The sequence below is a fragment of the Salvelinus namaycush genome, chromosome 22 (assembly GCF_016432855.1).
Source record: "Salvelinus namaycush isolate Seneca chromosome 22, SaNama_1.0, whole genome shotgun sequence".
Classification (NCBI taxonomy): domain Eukaryota; kingdom Metazoa; phylum Chordata; class Actinopteri; order Salmoniformes; family Salmonidae; genus Salvelinus; species Salvelinus namaycush.
Window position 1 is genome coordinate 29,869,737 of NC_052328.1, and position 14,421 is coordinate 29,884,157.

Sequence of the window (14,421 nt, forward strand, 5' to 3'; positions counted from 1 at the left end):
GAAGTTACCTGCGGCTCCAGAGTCTACCAAGGCTTGAAGAGGAAGCTCGTGGTTGTCCCAGGAAAGGGTAACTGGAATGAGCAGGCGGGAGTTGGATGGATGGGAGGAGGTTATGTTTCCCGTTACAGTCCTCCGAGGCCTGCAAGGGAGAGTGCGTTTCCCTGGAGCCCGGGACACGTGGAGCGGAAATGGCCCGGTTTGCCGCAATATAGACAGCATCGCTCCCTCATCCGGCGGTCTCTCTCAGCCTGGGAGATGCGTCCAACCTGCATGGGTTCTGGTGGAGCCAGCGAGGATAAAGGTGGAGACTCGGAGCTGGAACCGATAGGAGCTAGGGTGAGAGGTCTACGGTTGAGTTCTCTCTCTCTCAGACGCTGGTCTATGCGCGAGGCCAACTTGATAAGGGACTCGAGGTTGTCCGGTGGTTCCCGAGTGGCCAGTTCATCTTGGATGGTGTCGGAAAGACCCTTCAAAAAGCACGCTGTGAGCACCTCGTCGTTCCAGCCACTCGCTGCTGCCACCGTGCGGAACTGGATGGCATAGTCCGTCACGCTGCGCCGTCCTTGGCGGAGAGTCAGGAGCTGTTTGGCTGAGTCAGGGCCGCTGGTAGGACCTTGAAACACTCGCTTGAATTCTTCAGCAAAGGTAGAGTAGCTGGCACAGCAAGGACTTTGGGCATCCCACACAGCAGTAGCCCAGGCTAGGGCTTTTTCCGACAACAGGGTGATGATATATGCTATCTTGGACCGGTCGGTGGGAAACGACGAGGGTTGCAGCTCGAAGGAGAGAGAACATTGGGTGAAAAACCCCTTACAAACACTCGGATCACCTGAGAACCGTTGGGGAGGTGGCAGACGAGGTTCAGCCAGGGGGTTAACTGCCACGGGCACTTGAATCTGATGTACTGGAGCAGACGCGGTTGCCGGGGAAAGTCGATCAGAAATCTGCTTTATGGAAGTCAGCATCTCCGACAGAAGTTGAGAATGTCTAGCCATTAAGGCCTCTTGCTGAACCAGAGCAGCTTCGTGACGTTGGACAGTCCCCTCGTGGTGGGACAGCATTGAAAAAAAATCCTGGGTACTGGCTGCCTCTGGGTTCATTTTAATGGCTCTGTGTTTCTGTCAGGACCCGGTGTGAGAAACAGTCACTAATAGTCGGCAGAATCCAGAAGATGAGGCAGACACAGCAGTACTAGAGACGGTGGTTTAATCAAGGTAAAAGATCTTCAGGCAAAAATATAAATCCACAACGTCAAAAGTAAAGCCAAGAGAAAAAATGGATATCCTCCAAAATACAAAGAAAATCCACAAAGTGGTAAGAACAGCAGGGAAAAAACAAACCTCAAAAGACTAATCAAAAAATAAACAAGAACAAAACCAGAGTACCTCTGGAAAATCCAACAAGAGAAATATATGTTCACAGCATGGCTGGGGCTGGGTGCTAACATACAAACACAGAGCAAAGAACTGAGGGACACTAATGGTTTAAATACCTACAAGGAAATGAGGCACAGGTGAAAACAATAACTAGAAGGGAAAAAAACAAAAAGGTTCAAAAAGGCGCAATGGGGACATCTAGTGACCAAAACCTGAATAGTCCTGGCCAAACCCTGACACTCAATTAGTATTTGGTAGCATTGCCTTTAAATTGTTTAACTTGGGTCAAACGTTTCGGGTAGCCTTCCACAAGCTTCCCACAATAAGTTGGGTGAATTTTGGCCCATTCCTCCTGACAGAGCTGGTGTAACTGAGTCAGGTTTGTAGGCCTCCTTGCTCGCACACAGTTTTTCAGTTCTGCCCACAAATTTTCTATAGGATTGCGGTGAGGGCTTTGTGATGGCCACTCCAATACCTTGACTTTGTTGTCCTTAAGCCATTTTGCCACAACTTTGGAAGTATGCTTGGGGTCATTGTCCATTTGGAAGACCCATTTGCGACCAAGCTTTAACTTCCTGACTGATGTCTTAAGATGTTGCTTCAATAAATCCACATAATTTTCCTTCTCATGGTGCCATCTATTTTGTGAAGTGGACCAGTCCCTCCTGCAGCAAAGCACCCCCACAAAATGATGCTGCCACCCCCGTGCTTCACGGTTGGGATGGTGTTCTTCGGCTTGCAAGCTTCCCCTTTTTCCTCCAAACATAATGATGGTCATTATGGCCAAACAGTTCTATTTTTGTTTCATCAGACCAGAGGACATTTCTCCAAAAAGTACGATCTTTGTCCCCATGTGCATTTGCAAACTGTAGTCTGGCTTTTTTATGGTGGTTTTAGAGCAGTGGCTTCTTTCTTGTTGAGCGGCCTTTCAGGTTATGTTGATATAGGACTCGTTTTACCGTGGATATAGAAACTTTTGTACCTGTTTCCTCCAGCATCTTCACAAGGTCCTTTGCTGTTGTTCTGGGATTGGTTTGCACTTTTCGCACCAAAGTACGTTCATCTCTAGGAGACCTAGACCTTTCTGAGCGGTATGACGGCTGCGTGGTCCCATGGTGTTTATACTTGCGTACTATTGTTTGTACAGATGAACGTGGTACCTTCAGGCATTTGGAAAGTTCTCCCAAGGATGAACCAGAAAAATTCTGAGGTCTTGGCTGAATTCTTTTGATTTTCTCATGATGTCAAGCAAAGAGGCACTGAGTTTGAAGGTAGGCCTTGAAATATATCCACAGGTTCACCTCCAATAGACTCAAATGATGTCAAAACAGTCAACTTAGTGTATGTAAACTGCTGACCCACTGGAATTGTGATAAAGTGTATCATAAGTGAAATAATCTGTCTGTAAACAATTGTTGGAAAAATTACTTGTGTCATGCACAAAGTAGATATCCTAACCGACTTGCTAAAACTATAGTTTGTTAACAAGACATTTGTGGAGTGGTTGAAAAACGAGTTTTAATGACTCAAACCTAAGTGTATGTAAACTTCCTGACTTCAACTGTATATCGTAAACCAGGAAAAGGAAAACAAAGAAAACTGAATTCAGGAACATACAAAATATAATTGTATTGAGCCCCCTTAGACGTTGTTTATTAGCCATTGTTTTACCAGGTATATTGACAGAAAACACATCTCTTGTACACCAAGGACCCGGGGAAGAGTTGCAGCGTAGGTGAGAAGAGAAAAACGTGCCTTTTTGAAGCAGCTCTCATGCTAGAAATTATTGGGAGACCCCTGCTTTAGACTGTAACATGATCAAATCTCAAGATATGATGCTTCTAGCATCACAAGTGACTTTGTTTCCATATAGGGTAGACTATTAGTCCATGATCCAGCAGGGGGTTGGATAGGCTTACATTGTAATTTGATTTATTGTAATTTGATTATAGTACATTTTTTGAAAATAAGCTATAATCATCAAAACAATAGCCTGTGATAGGCCTACGATAGCCTAGAAATAAATTATTCAATTATTATTCAACAAAATAAATCATACATCAGCATATATACGTATCTAAATTAAGTAAAATACCTAAATACGATTGATCACTAAATCCGCTCAGAAAATGTATCCAAAAACATCCCACGAATGAAACTTCCCAAATCACTGTCCCCTAATCTTAATTTGCACATAAGAAGATGCGCAGACGTCAAAGGCTGTCAAAGGACCAGAGATCTGTATGGTTTTAAACTGGAAATGAGTCAGACGTAGGGGTTAGTTGGGCACAGTAACCCAGTATGAGAAGTTAGATAGTGACCATCTGGATTAGTGATGGATATAGCCAATCTTATCAATGGTCCTTATTCGGATCCCCTTAACTTTTATTTTTATTTTTTGTAGGCTATCTGAAAATGCCATCACATTCAATTCAATTGCACTTGGTTTTGTGAAGTGGGACAATAGAATTAGGAATTAGTCATTTAATAGGATCTCTATAGGTGGAACGTATATCCAATTCTCACAAACTAGTGCAGCATTTGGGTGAAATGTTAACTTGAGATAGCAATTGTTGTCGCGTGAAGTTGTCACGTCATGTTAGGCCTGCAACAGTAGGCTGTTCAATGGGATATGCAAAGGCCAGAATTAAGTGATCGATTAATTAGTTTGGCTTCATAAACCAGGTTTCCATCCAACTTTTTTATGCAAGTACATTTCAGATAAAAAAATGTCGTGACAGGCCTGGTGGAAACAGAACATTTTTCAGTCAACTTTCCAAATGTAGACAAAACAAAATATGCTAGACAAGTTGGGATATTTTTGTGTTAGTAAAATTAATAATGTGAGAAATTTAGGTGGAAACGCTTCTATGTGCAAATATTCAGGGGCGCAACTTTCACTGGGGTTGGGGGAATCGGAATGTGATACATCGGAATGTGATACATCGGAATGTGATACATCGGAATGTGATACATTGGAATGTGATACAAAACAAGGCAACGGTGTGCTTTAGGACCATGCGGGTGCCTCCGAGCAGTCGGGTAGGTTGTTTGGAGCATTTATCCAACTGGATTTAGGACCACGTGGACACCACAAAGTGAGCTGACAGGCTGTGTGAAGTCAAAGCTTCTGGAAGGCTGGCTGGACCAGCACGGGAGAGTTGAGCATAGTTCAGTGTGTACGCGTTGCGCTCTTTCATTGAGTTGTAAAAAGAACAGAAACTGGCTACTCTTTAGTTGACTGATGTAGCTGGCAAGGTAACTGCTGTTTAACTTAACAGAAAAAAACTAAACTAGTGTTTATTCGCAGTGCTGAGCTAGTATTGTAACTGACATGTAACGTTAGCAAATGTTTCATCCCGTCTTGACTGAGGTGAATGAATAAGCTACGCTAGTGAGTAGCTACCACAGCCAGGTCAGCTCTAGCCTCTAGTTATCTGTCAGATAGCAATATGAGGTGGCTGTTATTACTATCTAACAGCAGTTGTTTGAATGGACATGTTTTATAGCTTTTGTTTTGTCCCGTTTCAGGAGTAAATTAATTTGGAAAGCTTTCGCCACTTGATGTACTGTTAGGCAGAAAGCTGGCCAAAAGTTGGCTTACATTAGCTATTATTTTTGCTCAATCAAGCTAGACATGACTCAAATGATGAAACCATCACCAAACGATTGAAGATTGATATTCTGATGTTTTTTCTGTGCAATTTGAGTTGTATTAGTCAGTATGTCAATGTAACGTTATTGATCTGTCAGTTTCCCAAGCTAATTCCCTACTTTTCACACTGACACAGTAATAAACAGCTCTAACGTTACAGGCTTCACTGTCATGGTGCACAGTAGAGGTCTGCGAGGGACCGATTTCTTCATTCCGCTTTCTTCATGCTGGCACCTGCTGGCTTTCTGTCAGTCTCCCTCCCACCTGCTACTGCAAGAACTGGTCCCAAACCCAACCGCAATGTTATTTTAGGCATATGTAATGCAGCTCACTTGCCAGCCATAGTCCCAACAATTGTTACAGGCAATATCAAATGCGCAAACATAACTTTAAAAATAGGTTTAATTACCAGAGATTCTAACATGGCCCTGACATTGTATTACTGGGCTATATCAGCAAATATGCTAGATGTAGTTTGAAGAGAGCAGAGTTGGAGAGACTTGCACTTTCTCTTGAGCTATTTTTATTGCCTACCTTTTAGGAGTGTCAATATTTTCAGACTGAGAAATATGGGTGTTCAATATTTAGGCCTATTTCTAGGCAATGTAGTAAACCATAGTAGCCTAACCTATGGTCACCATAGTAGCCTAACCTATGGTCACCATAGTAACCTAACCTACGGTCACCATAGTAACCTAACCTACAGTATGTGTGCGTTGTGGCTTTTCCTTTTCAATCATGATTACATATTGTGATTGCACTTCGACTCACATTGGTTGAGCGCCCTCCACTTCTTTTCATTGTCATTATTTATTTACAGACTCTGTAGTTAACTACAGTCTAATCATATTTAAGTTAATTTCATATCTAAGTGAACTGCCTTGTGAATTTCCGCTCATGTACTGTAGGCAGCCTACTCTATTTCAATGAGACCACACGTTAGGCGTACTTGAACTCTCACACCCAACTAGGAGATGTAGGCTACTGAAGTTGAAGCAGCGAATCCTGAGTGTGTGAATAATGCGAAAAATATGTGCTTTTAATACAATAGGTAGGCTAACGCATATAAAGCAGAAAGAGGACATTTCAAAAGTGTGACGACCCTCCCACTCTGTCTGCCATATTCTTTCTCTTTGCTCTTGTTTTCCTTATTAGGACGCCGGTGGGTGGAGTCGGGAGGGTCGTCAGCGACATGGGACACATCTGGGCCCGGGTGTGTCCCAGGATAAATACACCACTTCCCCATTCATGGAAGAGACTCTCTCCACGCAGACACCTTTTATAGATTTTGCTGTGGTATTTTTGTGGCCTTTTGTTTGTTTTCTTTGGCACCTTTCAACACCCCGCATTATCACATTTATGCATGCAAACACTCACTTACACTACTGATTACACACACCATTGTTAATTGTATTTAGTTAGTTCTTTATTTAATAAATATATTCTGTTATTCCTTGTCTCCACGTCGTCTCCCTTTTGTTACGAACTTGGAGCCGGTTCGTGACAAAAGAATCTGTTGGACAACCAAAATATTTTCATCCCAAAGTCGTCTGTCTGACCGCCTTGTAACGGTTGTCGTTGGTGGAAGGAGAAGAGGACCAAAGTGCAGCGTGGTACATATTCATAATAATTTAATAAAGAATGAATACTGAACAAAAACAACAAACCGACAAAACGAACAGTTCTGTAAGGTGCAAACAAAAACACTAAACAGAAAATAACTACCCACAAGCCATAGTGGGAAAACAGGCTACCTAAGTATGATTCTCAATCAGAGACAAGGATCGACACCTGCCTCTGATTGAGAACCATACTAGGCCAAACACATAGAAATATAACGACTAGAACAAAACATAGAAAAACAACATAGACTGCCCACCCCAACTCACGCCCTGACCAACTAAATAAAGACATAAAAAAGGAACTAAGGTCAGAACGTGACAGTACCCCCCCCCCTCCCCCCCCCCAAGGTGCGGACTCCGGCCGCAAAACCTGAACCTATAGGGGAGGGTCTGGGTGGGCATTTACCGCCGTGGCGGCTCTGGAGCGGGACGTGGACCCCACTCCACCATAGTCTCGGCCCACTTATGTGGCACCTTAGGAGTAGCGACCCTCGCCACTGACTCCGGATTGGAGACCCTAGTAGAGTGCACCACTGGACTGACGGGCGCCTCTGGACTGACGGGCGCCTCTGGACTGAAGGGCGGCTCCTGACTGAAGGGCGGCTCAGGCGGCTCCTGACTGAAGGGCGGCTCAGGACAGACGGGCGGCTCAGGCGGCTCAGGACAGACGGGCGGCTCAGGCGGCTCAGGACACACGGGCAGCTCAGGACAGACGGGCGGCTCAGGCGGCTCAGGACAGACGGGCGGCTCAGGCTTGGAGAGAGAACCTGGAGGGAGGAGACGGAGAGACAGCCTGGTGCGTGGGGCTGCCACAGGACCCACCAGGCTGGGGAGACCTATAGGAGGCCTGGTGCTTGGAGGAGGCACCGGAAGGACCGGGCTGTGGGGGAGCACTGGAGCTCTGGTGCGCAGCCTTGGCACCACTCCCCCAGGCTGGATGACTATTCTCGCCCGGACCCTCCAGAGTGCAGGCACAGGTTGAACCGGGCTGTGAGTGAGTACTGGAGATCTGGTGCATACCACTCGCACCTCTCCCATAGGCTCAATGCACACATTCGCCCGGCACGAGCGGAGCGCAGGCATAGGACGCACTGCACCCTCCCAGCGCCCCGGAGACACAGCACGCAGAGCCGGCGCAGGATACCCTGGACAGAAACGGCGTACCGGAGACCAGACACGCTGACCGGCACAACACGCCCTGGCTGGATGCCCACTTTCGCATGGCACTTGCGGGGGGCTGGCCTATAGCGCTCCGGGCTATGAACGCGTACTGGCAACACCGTGCGCTTAACCGCATAACACGGTGCCTGACCAGTAACGCGCTGCTTATGATAAGCACGAGGAGTCGGCTCAGGTCTCCAACCTGACTCTGCCACACTCCCCGTGTGTCCCCCCTCGTGCCAGGCCTCTCGTGCCTGTCGCGCTGCCGTGCTACCTCCTCATATCGCCGCCGCTCAGCTTTCGCTGCCTCCAGTTCTTCCTTGGGGCGGCGATATTCCCCAGCCTGTGCCCAGGGTCCCTTACCGTCTAATATCTCCTCCCATGTCCATGAGTCCATAATCCTCTTCTCCCGTTTACCACGCTGCTTGGTCCTTGGTTGGTGGGTAGTTCTGTAACGGTTGTCGTTGGTGGAAGGAGAAGAGGACCAAAGTGCAACGTGGTACATATTCATAATATTTTAATAAAGAATGAATACTGAACAAAAACAACAAACGAACAGTTCTGTAAGGTGCAAACAAAAACACTAAACAGAAAATAACTACCCACAAGCCATAGTGGGAAAACAGGCTACCTAAGTATGATTCTCAATCAGAGACAACGATCAACACCTGCCTCTGATTGAGAACCATACTAGGCCAAACACATGGAAATATAACGACTAGAAAAAACATAGAAAAACAACATAGAATGCCCACCCCAACTCACGCCCTGACCAACTAAAATAAAGACATAAAAAAGGAACTAAGGTCAGAACGTGACACGCCTGCTCCTGCCTAGAGCATGAAAAATGCAGACCGCACCACAATGATCAATGATCTCGTCTGGACCGCAGCCCTCTAGTGCAGTTAGTACACAGCACTATGCTCATCATGTTTTAGCAGGATTAGATGGTGACTGGGGTCCCAGCAGGATCAGACAGCGAGGGAAGACCAGTCCATGGAGCTCAGGTGAATTTTGCAGTATATTCAGTGAATGATACAAAGTTCCATCTTGAGTTAAAAGGTAGACCTACAGTAGCTACAGGACAGCAGCTTAAAGCTAAAGTCTGGGATCTGGGAATAATGGTCATTTCAATTATTGAACCATTGATTCTATTTGGGATAATATAATGTATAAATGTACACCAAGGTATTTCTTTGTCATGCCTCATTTTAGGAGGATCAGATGGTGACAGGGGTCTCATCAGGGTCAGGCAGCCAGGGAAGACCAGTCTGTGACAGAGGTGAGGTGAATTTTTGCAGATACAACACTTTATTCTCTCTGTCCAGCAAACACTGGACAAGCCAGATGCTATTTTAAGGCAGCCTGACAAACACCCAAAGTTGATTTCCAGACTGTATCAGGGGTTGATAGAGGATTTTCCCGATGACACAAAACATGTAAAACAAAAATGTGAGGAAGACCTGGGAGACGCTATTGATGATGAATGGATACAGATGTGTTAGAATGCCCAGTCATGTTCATATCATCTCAGACATAAATTACTGTAGTTTAAGACCATCCATAGAACGTTCTATATGCCAGTGAAACTGAATATCATACACTTAGAAATTGTATTATTCTGCTGGAGGTGTAAAGCACAAAAAGGGACATATTTGCACATGCTGTGGTCTTGTGAAGGCTGGCTGAATTCTGGCAAAGAGTATTTTCTTTTATCTCAGCATGTCTACAGATTCTCCCTTCTCCCTTTTTTTGTTTGCTTGGAAATGTTGATACTGGAGACTGTTATCAGAAGAAACTGTGTAACCTAGTATTTATAGTGACTAACAAATGCATTGCCATTAATGGGACGGTTGGTTATTCTCCCACAATGTATGGAAGAAATGTACAGTTATATACAGTTTCACTAGATGTGTTTTAAGATTGAGGGTATACTGTGCTACATTCATAAGGTCTGAATGCCTTCTGTGGAATACTGTACGACAAAAGGAGTCTGTATTGAAAACATGCCCACGTCAGGGGAGATACCTATTTAGGCAATCCCTAGCTGCTGGGCTGCTCAGTAACGGGCCTGGGTGTCTGCCGTACTGTTGGTTGTCACTCTGTCCTTGGCCTAACACACCTGAAACCAATAATGAATGTTTCACTAAGATCCTAATGTTGAGTGGGGTGTTTTGGGTTGGGGCGCTGCAGGGCCATGGACCCATAGGGGCAGGACGGGGTGACCCAGCTATATTGTGTGGAAGTAAAAAGAGCTCTGTAGTAGTATTAGGCCAATGCTATGAATTATATGGAGGGTGTACTGCTTCTGTGTGTTAATGTGTAGGTTTATCTGTGTTCTTATTAACATTTTGTTTTCCAAACCTTTCCCTTGAGACATAAAAAAAAGATGGGAAGGAAGTTGTGTTGGGGCGAGGGTTGAGTTATTGAATAGACTGGTGGGGGTCGGGCGTGTAGGCGGCTCGGGTTGGCTGGGCGATCTGGCTGAAATTTGATATAGAGGATCAAAAGTTGTCTTTGTACTTTATTTGTAGGAGTTGTTCATTTGTTAAGCTATTGGTTAAAGGTGCAACACAATATTGATTATTGAATTATCATGGATCTAGTTCAGTCATATCAATCACTTAAACATATTTAATAATCTCTTACCTAGCTTGATGACTGTGGGCATTTTTGTTTACTTTTTGTTGTTCTAAATAGAGATGGCTAGAAGGGCCATGGGAGGTCCCCCAGACCCCCTGCCAAGTTACGTCCCCCTCTGCAAATAGCACTGCTGGCTGATTTAAAAAGTCATAGTCAATTGCTCAATAATATAATAATACTCTTAGCAACAAAAAATATATATATATTTTACAATATGTAGAATCTATGAGAATAAAAAGGTCCAGAACTTTTGTGAAACATCACAGCACAGTTGACAAATATATGGCAAATAGAAATCCAAACTGGATGGTGTTCAGAGATAGATGGGAGGGTTTGAGTGGAGCTGAAGGATGGGACTAAAAACAAACAAAAGATAACTATTGTAAAATATACTGTGTCCGTAAAATGGATATAGTATGTATAAGCTGTAAGTAGAAGTCTAAGTGTTGTTGTCCATTAGTTTACTCCAATTAGGGGAGGGATGGTTGGGTTAGGGGTAAATAATAAAGGAAAACATAGTTTTACATATATATAAGTATTTACAAAAATATATAAGGTATATTGGAAATGATGCAGACAATTACATTTATGCAATAATAAAGCTGATCTATCCCTTATTTATTTTTTAATAAATAGATTTAAAAAATGTTTTAAATCCAAAGTTGCCCCCCTGCAAATAGTGATATAATAACCATCATATCTAAGTAAACTTGGAGTCATGGGATGACGTGTGTTACTCCCAATATGACTTGTTGGGAAAGCACGCAGTTTACTAGGCTACAGATTAAATAAATTATGGTTACTGCATTGTTGCGTTTAAAGCTTGCAAGAAAGGCATTTCACTGTACTTGTGCATGTGACATTAAAACTTGAAGATGACATAAATGATGATGAATTTCACAGGGTGGTGAAAGTGCAAGGTGATGAGCTTGATGCTCCTTTCCAATAAATATCGAGGGTCTTATTCAATTTTTCTAGTGACATGATAAATTGATGCTTGGCTGCCATTTGACGAATCTCGCTCCATTGTCCATAATATTCTCATTATGTAGGCTATAATACATGCACTCTAGCCAACCGTGCTATCTGCGCACACTATCTGCATGCTGTTGGCTAGAGCACACGTGCCAACACCAGAGTGGGCACACACACTAAATAACACAACAAAAAAACATACAGTTGAAACCCATTTAACTTGTGTTTTTTAATCGGTACATGGGAATTTAACTCAACATTTACTTGTATGTGTAGGCCCACTATGTCACCACGCACAGCCTTTTATCGGCAACAAGTCCATTTTATGGAAACACATATGTGGTGGGGAAATGCACATGTTTTTATGCGGATTTCAGAATATTCGCACGAAAATCTGTTGCAAATTGGATGGAAATTTAGGGGGCTTGGAATTCTCATAAAGGACTAATGTCATAATTTTGAGGAAGGACATTGACGGTAATGCGCAACAGTAATTTGCAACACTAGCTAGGTTTCCATCCAATGTGCGACTGATTTTCATGTGAATATTTTTAAATGTGCATAAAATAATATGCACATTTTCCCACAAGAGATGTGTTTTCATAAAACTGACTTATTGCGGGATAAAAGTATGTGCGTGATGACGTAGTGCACATAAAAATCTTTGCATTAAATTCCCATGTACAGAATAAAACATACAAGTTAAATGGGTTTCCATCACATTTCAACTCGACTGATGGTTTAGTAACAAAAACTGTTGCGTTATATAGCAAATGTGCCCACTCTGGACTTGACGTGCGCTCTAGACAACTACTCAACAGTTTGCGGATACAGTGCTGGTAAACTACCTACATTATGAGATTATTATGGATAAGAGGGATAATATTTTTATTTATCAAAGGCAGCCACATCAATCATCATGTCACCAGAATATGACCCTCAATATTTATTGGAAAGGAGTATCAAGCACATCACTTGCACTTTCCTTACTACAGCTGTGACGGAAACAGGACGTTTCGGCACTATTTTATGAATGCCAACAGATAATTTGTTCGTTCATTTGACATCGTGGGATCTTTTTGTGTCAGTAACATTAATTATGCGAGAAATTGGGGTGGAAACGCTTTTATGGGCAAATATTGATATAATAACCATAATATCTAATTAAACTTGGAGTCAAATGATGACATGTGTGGTCTTCCCACTATTACTTGTTGGGAAAGCATGCCGTTTATTCGGCTACAGATGAAATAATTTATGATGAATTTGACAGGGTGGTGAAAGTGCAAGGTGATCTTGATGCTCCTTTCCAATAAATATTGAGGGTCTTATTCTGGTGACATGATGATTGATGCTTGACTGCCATTTGACAAATAAAAATATTATTGCTCTTATCCATAATAATCTGATCATGTACTGTAAGACTAGCCACACAGCCTACCTGCACTGTATCTGCAAGCTGTTGGCTAGAGCGCACATGGCAAGACCAAAGAGGCACATTTGCTATTTAATATAACAGTTTTTGTGACAAAATATCAGTAGAGCTTAAAATGTGATGGAAAACACTGAACTTTAAAATGCTATTTGGTACATGAAAACTTAAGCAGAGAAAGTACATTTTGTGTGCACTGTCATTACGTACTGTTTTTTTAAAATCCACAAGTCAGTTTTCTGGAATTAAAATATTTTCATGAAAATCTGTTTACAATGGAATGTAAACCTAGCTATTTATGCTATAAATAAACAAGTTTTTTCCTCGATTTGTATTAGGCTAATTATCAACTCATTTTCGAGAAGGCATAATATGTCTTCAGTTCATTGTTAAGGGATCTAATATGCCTTACCACCACCAAAACAATCAACATGAATACTCGATCTCTAATTAATTTGGATCTTACTGATGTGGAAATGTTAGTGCATTATTGATTATGTTAGGCTAAACAATTATCAATATGAATAGGCTATCTGATGTCCGCCTGATGTCCGCCCCAGTCCGCCTGGCCTTGCTGCTATTCCAGTTTCAACTGTTCTGCCTGCGGTTACGGAACCCCTACCTGTCCCAGACCTGCTGTTTTCAACTCTTAATGATCGGCTATGAAAAGCCAACTGAGATTTATTCCTGATTATTATTTGACCATGCTTGTCATTTATGAACATTTTGAAAATCTTGGCTCTCTCTAATTTTCTCCTTCTCTCTTTCTTTCTCTCGGAGGACCTGGGCCCTAGGACCATGCGTCGGGACTGCCGCCCGTGGTGACTCCTTGCTGTCCCCAGTCCGCCTGGCCTTGCTGCTATTCCAGTTTCAGCTGTTCTGCCTGCGGTTATGGAACCGCCACCTGTCCCAGACCTGCTGTTTTCAACTCTTAATGATCGGCTATGAAAAGCCAACTGAGATTTATTCCTGATTATTATTTGACCATGCTTGTCATTTATGAACATTTTGAAAATCTTGGCTCTCTCTAATTTTCTCCTTCTCTCTTTCTTTCTCTCGGAGGACCTGGGCCCTAGGACCATGCGTCGGGACTGCCGCCCGTGGTGACTCCTTGCTGTCCCCAGTCCGCCTGGCCTTGCTGCTATTCCAGTTTCAGCTGTTCTGCCTGCGGTTATGGAACCGCCACCTGTCCCAGACCTGTTGTTTTTCAACTCTTAATGATCAGCTATGAAAAGCCAACTGAAAATTATTCATGATTATTATTTGACCATGCTTGTCACTTATGAACATTTTTGAACATCTTGGCATAGTTTTGTTATAATCTCCACCCGGCACAGCCAGAAGAGGACTGGCCACCCCTCATAGCCTGGTTCCTCTCTAGGTTTCTTCCTAGGTTTTGGCCTTTCTAGGGAGTTTTTCCTAGCCACCGTGCTTCTACACCTGCATTACTAGCTGTTTGGGGTTTTAGGCTGGGTTTCTGTACAGCACTTCGAGATATTAGCTGATGTATGAAGGGCTATATAAAATAAAATTGATTGATTGATTGATTGATGTTGT